Source organism: Fukomys damarensis, unplaced genomic scaffold (genome assembly GCF_012274545.1).
Source record: "Fukomys damarensis isolate Sample0158 unplaced genomic scaffold, DMR_v1.0_HiC HiC_scaffold_17, whole genome shotgun sequence".
In the NCBI taxonomy this organism is placed as follows: Eukaryota; Metazoa; Chordata; class Mammalia; order Rodentia; family Bathyergidae; genus Fukomys; species Fukomys damarensis.
In genome coordinates this window covers 8,055,456-8,067,751 of record NW_022900929.1, presented here as the reverse complement: position 1 = coordinate 8,067,751, position 12,296 = coordinate 8,055,456, and positions in this window count along the sequence as shown.

Genomic DNA, 12,296 nt, shown 5'->3' with positions numbered 1-12,296 from the left:
AAAAAAAAAAAAAAAATCCGTGGCTTTGTCCTGAGTGTGTATAGCCAGGCCCGACTAAGGGATACACTTAGCCTGCTTCAGAATGAGCTCAGGCATTGCGGACATCGTGAAGATCCTGTATCACCATCCAAGCGTGGGACCTTGGCTCATGTCAGCCTATGTTTTAATGCGGGCGCCGGCTTGCTGTCCCAGGTACACAGGACACGGCGGTCTGGCTCGTCCCGTCTCTGCATTCTGGCCGTCACCCTGACTTACTGCAGTCATCTTCCTCACTCATTGTGCCTCCACTTCCCTGAGCCAAAGCCCAGCCTAACCTCCCTGTGGTCCCTGTCCTGCCCCACGGCTGCCACTTACCCGCACTCCCCTCTCCCTCACTCCTGTGCCCAGAGGGGCGCGGTGCCTGCACCGGGCCTCTGATCCCTCGGCCCGGGTGCCTCATCGGCCTCCACCTGTCCGTGCACTTAGACCCCGGATCTCCAGCTCCCTGTTCTCTGCCCCTCTGGCCAGCTCCCCACTCACCTTCTGCCACTCCTTGTGCCATGCGTGGATGAAACCAAGCCACAAGGTGGCCACTTGTCCTCACTGCACTGAGCACGTCCTTTCCCTGACCCTTTGGATGAGGCGCTCGACTTGGTCCCCACGGACCCCGATCCTGGTTTTCTACTCTGTGCTCTTTCTTCGAGAATCCTTTCCTCCCTGCTGCCACCACATCCTGCTTTTGGAACACACAGGTACAGTGACTCCTCCCGCCTTGCCTGGCCTCTTGCCAGCCCTCTCCGGGCCAGGCCAACTCAGCAGGCTCCTGGCCTGGCTCAGCTCCACATACGTGTGTTGTTTCCACCTGCTCCTCCGGCCTCCAGTCGCAGTTGGGTTTGGACAGGCTGGCAGCGCTGCCTCTGCTCCCACTGCCAAGGGCTTAAGGCGGAAACACCTGCAGCCCCGCCCAAGCAGGGGCGACTCCCGGCAGTAGGGGAGAAGTCATGGGAGAGGGGATGGGATGGGACAATCAGAGTGGATCTCTTAGCTGGCATAAGCATGCACAGGAGAGAAAAGAATGACATAGACGTGACGTGTAAGAAAGAGACTGTGAGTCAGGCATGGTGGTGCACGGCTGTGATCCCAGCACTGGGAGGCTGAGTCAGGAGGATCATAACTTTGAGCACATCATGGGCAATTTAGCAACTTAGTGAGATCCTGCCTCAAAATAAAAAATAAAATAAAAATAAAAAACAGCTGGGAATATGGCTCAATGCAAAGGCTCTGGATTCAATAACCAGTACCATAAAAGGAGAGAGACAGAGAGAGAGAGAGAGAGAGAGAGAGAGAGAGGGAGGGAGAATCTACCACTGAGAAAAGAGAAAAAGATGTCATCAAAGTGAACTTAGTTCTCACCAACAATACAAAGGGCAACCTTTTCACCAAGAATTCCAACCAGGTGTATTATGTGCCTATAGTTAGCTATTGGCTGCTGGGGAGGAAAGAGACTAAAGAAACACAAAAAGTGGGCCTGGGCAAACAATACAAAGAAATAGGGCTGGGGATGGAGCTCGGTAGTAGATCACTTTGGGGTTCAATTTCCTGCACTGGAGAGACAGGAGAGAGAAAAAGTGGGGGCTGGCCATATTAACAGGCTACGCCCAACCATGAAATGGGCCTAGGCAGAGCCTTGATGCAGGACTCGTAGCTGCTCCACACAGTTAACAGATACAGTGGAACCACCATGCCATTCCGTGAATAAATACCCTAGAAAAATTAATGAGAACGAACTAAAGGAAATTCTCCAGTTCTGCAGATATAACCTGTGAGCTCCACGGGTGGGGTGGGTAATACATAGACCATCAAAGGAAACTCATAGCTTTAATGTGATTTTTCACATAATTTTATCCCATCCCCAGTACACGACGTGACGTAAGTGGTTTCTGGGGGCGCAGAAGCCGTGGAGCAATGTGGTAAAGACTATGTAATAAGGATGGCTTCCCACCGTGTTTCCTTTCCTTTCTTTCTTTTTTTCTTTTTCTTTTCTTTTCTTTTCTCTTTTTTTTTTTTTGGTACCGGGGGTTGGACTCATTTGGGCCCTTGTGCTTGCAAGGCACCCCAGCCCCCTACAGTGTTTCTTTTGAAATAAGACAATTTAGAGCAACTCCCTTCACAATCATAATTTCATGGGCTGTTCCTTCATGAAAAAGAATGGGGGGGGAGGCTGTTCAAAGACAAATCATTTTTTTCATATAAATGTATATCCATAATATATTTTTTCCACATAAATTTGTGTTTTTCACACATAGTCATGGTGAGAAAGATATCAGATGCCTGGGCAATCACCAAGATTTATTTTGCCAGCGTTAGCACCAGTATCATCCATATCCCTGGTCCTACTTTTATATTTACTTCGGGGCAATTGACAACTTAAGGAAGAGTTCCTGTAGTTGCTTTTGCAGGTGTGGACAGCAGTTGGTGGAAGGACGGGGGAGGTCGAGGTGGCAACTCCTGCATTGTTATAAGGAACGATGTATTTTTAATCACACTGAACTATTTTTCTAGACGCAGTACAGTTTATGTCTGCAATGAGAAATTTGACAACCCTCTAAAATTGACTGCTGTTCCCTTAGAAAGGACTGAGGGAGGATTCTGCAGGTTGCAACTTTGATAATAGAGCCCTATCCTTGCTATTAAAGGACCCATGAACAGTTAAGTGCGACAGCCAAATCCTGTGCAGGTGATTCCTACACAGTGCTCCCACAGGAGCCCTCCTTGTGATTCACCTCCCTGCTTGATTTTCCCACAAGGTCAATGGTATAATCACTCTCGCCAAGGACTCAGAACTGGAAAGATTAGAGATGTAAGCAAAATGTGTGGTGAAGGTAAAACCATAACTAGACACCACATAATGATTCAAACAGTTAAATATGCTCTGTTCTAAACAATGAACAGTACCCACTTTCCCTGTGTGAATGGTTTTCATCTAAATTGTTCCCAAAGTCTTGGTGTTTAGAGGCGGGACTTCAGGAAGTGACTGGACCATGAGCTCCGTTATGGTTTAGATCTTGATGTTCCCCCCAAAGCATCATGGGCTAGGTGGGGCTTTGGGGAGGTGACTGGATCACGGAGGTGTGACATCCATCAGTGGATTAGTCCACTGCTGAATTTATAGCTAAATGTGATGTTGGGGAGTGAAGCCTGGTCCAAAGAGGGAGGAGGTTTACTGGGGTCAGAGCCTGGCAGGGTCTGTCTCTCTCCCTCCTCCCTTGGTTGCTCTCTGCTGCCTGCTGCTATGCCATGAACAAGCCTCTTCTGCCATGTCCTTTGGCCATGGACTGAAACCTTTACAAACTGGGAGCCAAAATAAGTCCCTCCTCCTTTAGCTTGTGGATGTTGGGTCCTTCATTCCAGCAATGAGGAAGTAACTAGGACAAGTTCTAACTTTAGCAGTGGTTGCATCCGTTGATGAGACCACAGTCTGGTGTACTGTTGGGAGGTGATGGAAACTTAGGAGGTGCATTACCGAAGGAGCTGGCCCTAGGGTGTGATATTGGGGTCTGTATTTTGTCTGTGATCCCTTGCTCTCTAGCTTTTTCCCTTTCTCTCTGCCATGAGCTGAGCAGCTTTCCTTCAGCTGTGATGTTTCTGTCTCGACACAGGCCCAAAATCAATGGAGCCAGCTGTCCATGGACTGAACACTCTGAAACCATGAGCCAGAATAAATCTTTCCCCTTTTACATCATGTATGTCAGGTATTTGGTTACAGTGATGCAAAGCTAACACACTTCATCAATGCATTATAATAATAACTTACTTCACATAGAAAGTGAAATTTTGCCTACATATATGACTTAAAATAAATTTTCAGCCTTTGCAATTTTTATTTATTTCATAACCATTGAAAACTAGCACCGAGTGTCTAGTCCAAATTGATTAATTTTAGAGAGGAGAAAACAAAGCGATCAGTAAATTTAATGAATTGCCAAGGATAACATAAGCAGGATGAGACCATAGGATCAGTAAATCCTAGTATGAGATAGAGCTCTTATTATTTATAGCTAGCAGCTTAGCTCTACATTCACTCTTCTTCATAACATGGAAAATAGACTTTGGGAGAATTACTTAAGTAGCTCACATCTTTCAAAACTATATAATCAGAGGCAGGTATGGGACTTCATACCTGTAAGCCCAGCCCTCAGGAGGCTGAGGCAGAAAGATCTTGAGTTCAAGGCCAGCCTAGGCCACATAGCAAGATCCTGTCTCAAAAAACTCCAACCCATCAAATAATAGCAATAGCAACAACATAATACAATCTAAATATATGCTTTTTTCTTAATCAGTTTCTTCATGGCAAAAAGATGAGATTAATTCATAGCTGTTTCCAAAAGATTGTCTGCAATTCTTTCACTTTCTCTACCAGAGGGTAAATTTTTTTATATGGTCAAACTGTCCAGTGAATAAGCAAAATAAGGGAAAACTTAGACCTGAGCTTCAGGTCTAAATTAAAGCAAATGAAAAATTGACAGTGAATGTGGTAAAATGAATTAATCTTAGCAACGTGGTGTTAAGAAAAAGAAGCAAATCGAAGGATACTGTGTAGAGCACAGTGGTATTTTTATAAAAAGTTGAAGCGGTGGGTTGGGGAAGTAGCTCAGTGGCAAGCTGTACTCAGCGTACAGGAGGGCCTGGGTTCGATCTCCATTCCCAGATGCCCTCCCCAAAGTTAAAGCCTTCATGGTCTATGCTTTGCTTGGGGACACATACAGATGCAGTCAGGCTATAAATGCATGCATGAGGAAATAAACATCAAGTTCATGCGGCCCAATGTCTAGACAAGGAGTTGGAGAGAAGGGCTCGGTGAGAAAACATGAGAGATTTTACCCGGATCTCAACTATATTCAAAGTTCTCAAAATAGCCTAAATAAAGAGCTCTGGAAAATAATGGGAAATATCAATAGCTGGCTGGATAACAGTAGTAGCATGCACGAAGCTCACTGTGTTATTCCTTCTGCTTTGTGGTATTCTGGAGGCACTTCAGATTAAAAGAAAAAGAAAAAGAACTGATGGAATCGAGTTACCGTAAGAGAGAACTGAATGTTTGCAAAAATGGATTAGATACCCAGGAACATTTAAATACACATTTGGGTCCAAATTACTTATTAACATAATTCTACTCATGGATTAAAAATATTACAAATTTAGCCCCATTCAAGGCTTACAGAATCCAAACCCAAGCTGATGTCCCTCAAGGTCCAATCACAGCACAGAATCTCACTAAAAAACAAAACAAAAACAAAAGAAAAACCTTAAGCCGGGCAAGGTGGCTCAAGCCTGTAATCCAATCCCAGCACTCAGGAGCTACATAGGGAGACGCTGTCTAAAAAAAAAAAAGAACAAAAATAAAACAAAAACCTTAAGTCTGATCTCAGAAACCTTTGGAGTGCTTGCTTCGGCAGCACGTATACCCAGAACCCTTTGGAAGGGAGGAAGCCTCCTGGGGGGTGTGCCTTTGGGTTCCCATGCTGGAAATGACCTTGTTTTTTGACCACAGAGCTAGTACTATCGACAAGTTTGAGAGTCAGAAAGAGAATGTGATCCACCCTAAAGCTGGGTGACAGTTGGCAATGTTCAGGGCTCTGCTGGCTTATCTTGGTTGGCAGAATGAGATTCATCCTCTCTCCGATCAACACACAGGATTCCTCTTCTCTCCCCTTCTGCAGAAAATTATGAATTGTATGGGATTCACTTATTCCCAACCTTCATATCCAAGATCTGTATCACATCCTCTTTTCCTCTCTTTAAATATATTTAAAGCCCTGCATTCCCCAGCTCGTGACGATAGCTCTTCCTGAGGTGAATTTGACATTTAAATTCCACTTTCTCACTCTGAGTTCTGTCATCACCACCAAATTCTGTTTCATTATTCTATTTATAGTTTGTAGACTCAAAATTATGTTCTTGTTCTAATTTCACTGCTATTTAAATTCAGATTCTTTTCATCTGGTTCCACCATTCATTAGTTTCCAGAGCAGATAAATAATCAGTTCCTTTGCCAGCATTAAATTAGAGTGAACACTAGCTCAAGTAATTTTATTGTATTCATTTTTGAGGATCCTTTGAGCTCTGGACCACTTAAGTAATTTTTAGAATTCCTTTTCTGTAATGGAATGATCCCCGGCTAACATAGACTATTAAAAAAAAAAAATTGACTTCCATTCAAAAATTGTCTACTGGACCTAGTTAATGAAAGAGGACAGCAAAGACAAGATGAAAAACAGGGATGAGAGACTGCAACATAAATAATATAGAAGAAAGTAATAGGTTTGGAGTACAAAAATAAAAAATGAAAAGAAGGCAGGATGGAGAAAAATTTATCCCAACAAATTGCAAATTTAGTGGTATCTACAAATATAAATTGAAGCTAAGTTTCTAAATTATAATCAGTTCCAATGTTTATCTCTGGTCTGGAGAGCTAGCTTGCAAGACCCCTCACCCAGCCAGTAGGGGTGGCACAGGCCTGTAATCCCAGCACTCAGGAGGCCGAGGCAGGAGGATCACTGCAAATTCGAGGCCAGCCCTGTCAAAACAAACCACCTCTCATCCAGAGGCCAGTTCTCCATCTTCATGGGTGGGGTCTCTTTCTGGGGATGGAACCCAGGGCTTACATAATACCAGGCAAATGCTGTCAGGTTGAACTATGTCCCCAGCCCCCACAGTGATGTTCTTTAGGTTTTTTTTTTTTTTTTTTTTTTTTTTTTTTTTTTACGACAAAGTCTCATTCAGCCTGGGCTTGAACTCACTACGTCACCAGGTTGGCCTCGGACTCACAGTGATCCTCCTGCTTCAGCTGGGATTACAGGAGCGTGCCACCTCGCAAAGCCAGATGACATTCCTTGGTGGAAGCAATGCCATTTTCAACTTTTCCAAAAAGAAAGCATGCTATCTTCCTGTCCAGTGGTAACTCTTCTCGACTAGTGGAGTGAGTCCTACAATTTTGAAAATGGCATCTATGAAAATAGCCAATAGGTCACAAAGAAAAGTTGTTCCTGATTATAAATTTGCAGTAGGAAATTATGGGAGGGTAAGAAATCAAAGGTTTCCCCTCCTCTCCTCGGCGAATCCAATGCACAGCTGTCAAAGGACGCAAGAAAATGTTGCACACGTGGGCAGAACCGTTTCTAAATAAAATGTCCGGCGTGCACAGGCTGCATTCTGTTTCCAGCCAAGCGTTCTGCAGTCCGGGCTTTGCTCTTCAGGGCTTCGCTTTCCATCCGGGATCGAGCACGGCGTGGAGCAGTCGCACCACCCGGCGGCCGCGCGGCGAACTTCATTTCAGCAGGGGAACTGGGTTGGCTTCCTGTTTCCTACTCACGCATTTCCTCCTGAGCATGCGCACTACGGAAATTTACGGGGTACCAAGTCGCAAGGAATCAAAGAGCAACATTAAAGGATTTTGCCTCAGTCTAAAAGATGGAGGAATTTATGAATAAGCAACATTTACCCATCTGATCTTGACTAATGTGTTTAAAAAATTATAGTATTTTTTAAAAGGATAGAGGCAGGTTCCTCTTTTTTTTTTTTTTTTTTTTGGTTTTTTGAGACAGGGTCTTTCTATGTAGTTGAGACTGATCTGGAACTCACTATGTAGCCCAGGCTGGTCTCGAACTCACAGCGATCCTGGTGCCTCAGCCTCCCGAGTGCTGGGATTACAGGCATGCGCCACCACGCCCGGCCTAGGTTCCTTTTTTAAAATACTAATTTAGATGAAGGAAAGAATTCTGTAAGGAGCTAACACTTGAAACTTGAAAGTGTTTCCAGTCCACTGAAACTATCAATAAACAATTGTCATTTCAAAATGTAAGGCTATGAAGAGGACAGGTTGTTCTCGTAACAAATGTACATTTTATTTTAAAAATCAAAATGAGCTGGGCATGGTGGCATATGTTTGTAATCATCCAGCACTCGGGAGGCTGAGGCAGGAGGATCACAAGTTCGAGGGCCAGCCTAGGTTACATAGAGAGTTAATGCCTAGCCTGAACTACATACTGAGATCCTGTCGCAAAACAAATAAAAAATAAAAAATGGGCAAGCGTGGGAGAATTCAGAGATAATGCCAAAACTTTGCTGCTGAGCGAAGGAATAAATGAGCTTTAAAAGTTTTAAAGTAGTGTTTTTCCTTTATCAAAATGGTAAAAAAAAGTTCATTCAGAAAAATTAGAAACTATAGATAAATGAAGTAAAATGACCACCCGCATTTCACTATTAATACTTTGGTTAATATAGTTCCATTTTTTTGCTTATATAGCGATAATTTTTTTAAGTAAAAATGGATTTTACTGAATGAATGCTATCATCTGAATCATGGGTCCCCAAAAGATGCAGGTAATAAAGACCTGTGCCTCAGCGTGGCGAAGCAGAGAGGGGATGGGGCCTTTAAGAAGCAGGGCCTAGAGGGAGGGTGGCTTTGAAGGGGCCCTGGGATGCTGACAGGTTCTTCCACTACTCCCAGCACAGGGCACCTGCTGTCCTCATGGCCCAGCAGCCAAATCATGAGCCAAAATAAACCCTTTCTTTTCTTAATTTGATTATCTCAGGTCCTCCTGTATCAGCCTCCTGAGTGCTGGGATTACACGTGTAAGCCACCACACCCAGACTTTTATACTTTATTTAACCAAATATTCACTGTTGGATTTTGTTCTCAAAGTTTGCTATTATAATAAATGCTATAAAACCATTGCTCCCACTTCTTCTAAAAAAAAACTTAGGAAGAACTATTTTAAATGAATAACAGTATGCATACTTAAAATAGTTTTAAAATTATGAAATGCAACACAAAGAGTACACACAACTTAACAGTGAAAAACAGTATATTGGCCACCTAGGTCATGGAAGGGAACATTGGGCCACAGCCCAAGGACACATCACATTCCTTCTTGAGTTCAGTCCCCTTTGGGGGTTTGACATATCCATTACCAAAGGACTTCCCAGAGGCCTAGTTTTCATTTGTACTCAAGCACACTCTTTATCATGTATTCATCTTGAGGAATGATCTTGAAGTAACTATAATACATTGCCATCAACAGTGAAAAACCACATCCTGTTAGGTCAAACATCACACTGGTGTTGCTAAGACTATACCTTTGTTTCTAAATAGTATTTGAAAATATAATCCCATTTGAATATCAGTTCTCTGTGCCTGTGATATTTAGCAGGGTTGTGGGTGTTTGGGGTCAGTACTGACCGGTAAGGAAGCCCCAGCTATCCAGGCAAGAGGCCACTGCAAGAGGTAAGCCTGACACTGTCATGCAGTCTCATTAGTAATAGAACAGAATACAGTTCCCAAAGTGTCTTCAGTTTCTTGTCCTCTTCCTTCCGTTCTCCACTGCTCTGTGTCAGATTGGAGCAACTCTGGACTTTGATGTGGATTTAAGAGAAAAGGTGCAGTAGAGTCAGACAGCAGATGTTTTACTAGTATGGGATGTGTGTCTCTAGACTGCGTGAAAGTCTGTAGACATACGGCGTGTGTGTGTGTGTCTGTGGGAATACGTATGTAGGTGCACATATAGCTATGTGATGTGTGTGTCTTACATACTTAGAAATAATTTCCTTTCATCATCTATATCAATTAAAAAGGAAGTCATTTTCTTATAGAAAAAAATAGTCTGATTTCTTTGTCTTGGCAAGCAACAACACCCAGAATCCATCTTGATGTATTTCAGCCATAAATCTTAGAGATAACTTAAGGTCACCAGTTGCCATCTTTCCTACAGTGGAGAAGGCCACCAAGGAAGGATGTCAATGTCTCATTGGGATGTAGAGGAAGATGTGGAAAGTGAACTCCTGGACCCAACCAGGCCTTTTTAATGTCAGCTTTTTATCTCTTGCAATGAAATGAACTAAATGATGTTCAGCAAATATAAAAGTTTGCGATGACTCAACACTTGAAGTTAAAGGGGGAAAGGTTTATTTAGCTCACAGTCTATAGAGGTTTCAGTGTAAAATCAGTTGGCTCCAAGGCAGGGTGGCATGGCAGACAAGCACTGCAGAGGAGAAACAGTTCATGGTGGGCAGAAGGTAGCAAAGCAAGCAAAAGACAACCATAGATCTTTCTATCCCTCATATCTTATCCAGGCTACTTATGGTGGGTAGCACTCACACCCTCAATCCTAGTGTCCTTAATCCGAGTATTGCACCATGAATTAATCCCAGGGCACACACTCTAGATGCAGCCACCTCTGAAAAAGCTCCATCTATGACCACATGAGGCTCTGGGGGAAAATCTAAACACAAACCATAACACAAAGAAAGAGTTTTTTAGTTTCTTTTTTTCTTTAGCACTATATATGTTTGTGATGCATAACAGTCAGTTTCACCTTGGGGAGTTGGTACTTATACATATAGCATCTCAATCATTTTTACTTTCCCTTCTCCCTGCCCTCCCATGTCTCCTATTCCCAGAAAAAGGTTTTTAAGTAAAAGAAAATCATAGCTGATACAAAAATCCCATTAAATAATCTAATCTAAAAACGGTTTCTGTTGATCAGTCAAAATGAGACCAGGTGTCCAAAATGGAGGTTTCTAAAGGAATTCTGGAACCAAACTAAACCGAATGAAACCAAACTAAAACCAGAGAACCAATATATAAATGGTGAGGATCAAAGAATGTCATTTCCCTCATGAATTTGAGAAAAAGACAAATTTAGTTTTTGTTTTTAGAGTCAGGGTCTCACTTGGTAGTTTAGGGTAGTCTTGAACTCACCATGTACCCCAGGCTGGCCTTGAACTTGCAGTGATCTTCCTACCTCAGTCTCCTGAGTTCTGCGATTATAGGTGTGTACCACTACACCCAACTAAAAAGGCCAATCTAAACTGAGCTTTCTTATTTTTCTGTGAGTTTATTAATTGCTAGAGGTTTCTGGGCATCCTCACATATGTACAAGTTTTATAAGAACAATGTCTTAAATTGTTCCTTTCCCAAAGTATAACGCTGTGACCTGCAACTTGGGGTAAGAATGAACAAAAGATGGTTATGCTACCCAAAGAATGACTTTCACAGACACAAAAGAGGAGTTAGAAGCATACAATAAGTGCATGTATGTGCAGTAACAATTACTAGATTAAAATGCAAAGTGTGGTTGAGAAAGAGCCACAGGAGAATGGAATCCTAATGGCTTGTAGTCAACAAATGCGTGAGACTCCTAGTCATGTCTGGAGAGTGACAGCTCCCATTGCTTCTTAACTTTGCCCCTGTGGCAATCCTGTGGTTTTTCTTTGCTGTGTCTCCTGCATATGACCCAGATTCTTGAACACACTATTATTTGTGATCACACACAAGGTAAAGGATGTGAAACGGTTACACAGAAAACCCTACCGATTTGTAGCTAGTGGTGGTGTTCAACAGGAGCTAACAGGCCAATGCGTTGAAATCATAAGGCTTTTGTACCAACAGCACTATTAATTACTGAGAGATGGTGGGTAAGTTAGTTAACTTGTCTGTTTCCCCTCTCTGAAAAATGAGTACAGAATTATCATTTAGCCATGATATTGTGCGTAAGCAAAAAAAGCTTGCGTGGGGCAATGGTGCTATCTGAATAGGTAAGGAATGATTGTGTAACCCGGGGGCTCACAGTGAGGGAGACAGACTCAGCAGGCAGCATTCGTCGTCTGGTCTGTGCGGTACTCAGAAAACTACACGAACCTACTCCCCGCCAGGAAGGGATTCGGATTCGGAGGGATCATCACGTGATCCGGGTCTGTGACCGGCACAGGCCGCCGTCTTGGTTCTGCGGTGGCCTTAGTCACACATTCTTGCAACCAGCTGCACATGTTTGCACTGGGCCACAACAAAGTTGTGAAACGTGACTCCCTTCAGGGAGAAAACGCCTTCGTTCCCTGAGTATAAAGGTGATGAGGAGGACTCTGCTCCACTCTGAAGCCTGGAGCTCTGCAGGCTTTTTCGGCAAAGCTGGCTTGCTTTCTCAGAGTCAACTCCTTGCAAGTCTGTGAAAAGAGAATGTGCAGAGAAAGCAGCAAGTAAACTCAGCCAGGAATTTTCTCTGAGAACTCTGACCTTTTGACCAGTTTATGGAAAATTTAAAAAAATTGTTATGCATGTTTTTGGAAACTTTATTTCAAGATAAAATAGAAAGCCTAAAAATCCGTACGTTTGGATTTTTTTTTTTTTTTTTTTTTTTTTTTTGGTGGTACTGGGGATTGAACCCAGGGTCTCTGCTCTGGGATACATCCACGGCCCTATTTTACTTTATTTACTCAAATTCTGAGACAGGGTCTCTCTAAGTCACTAAATTCCCCATGTT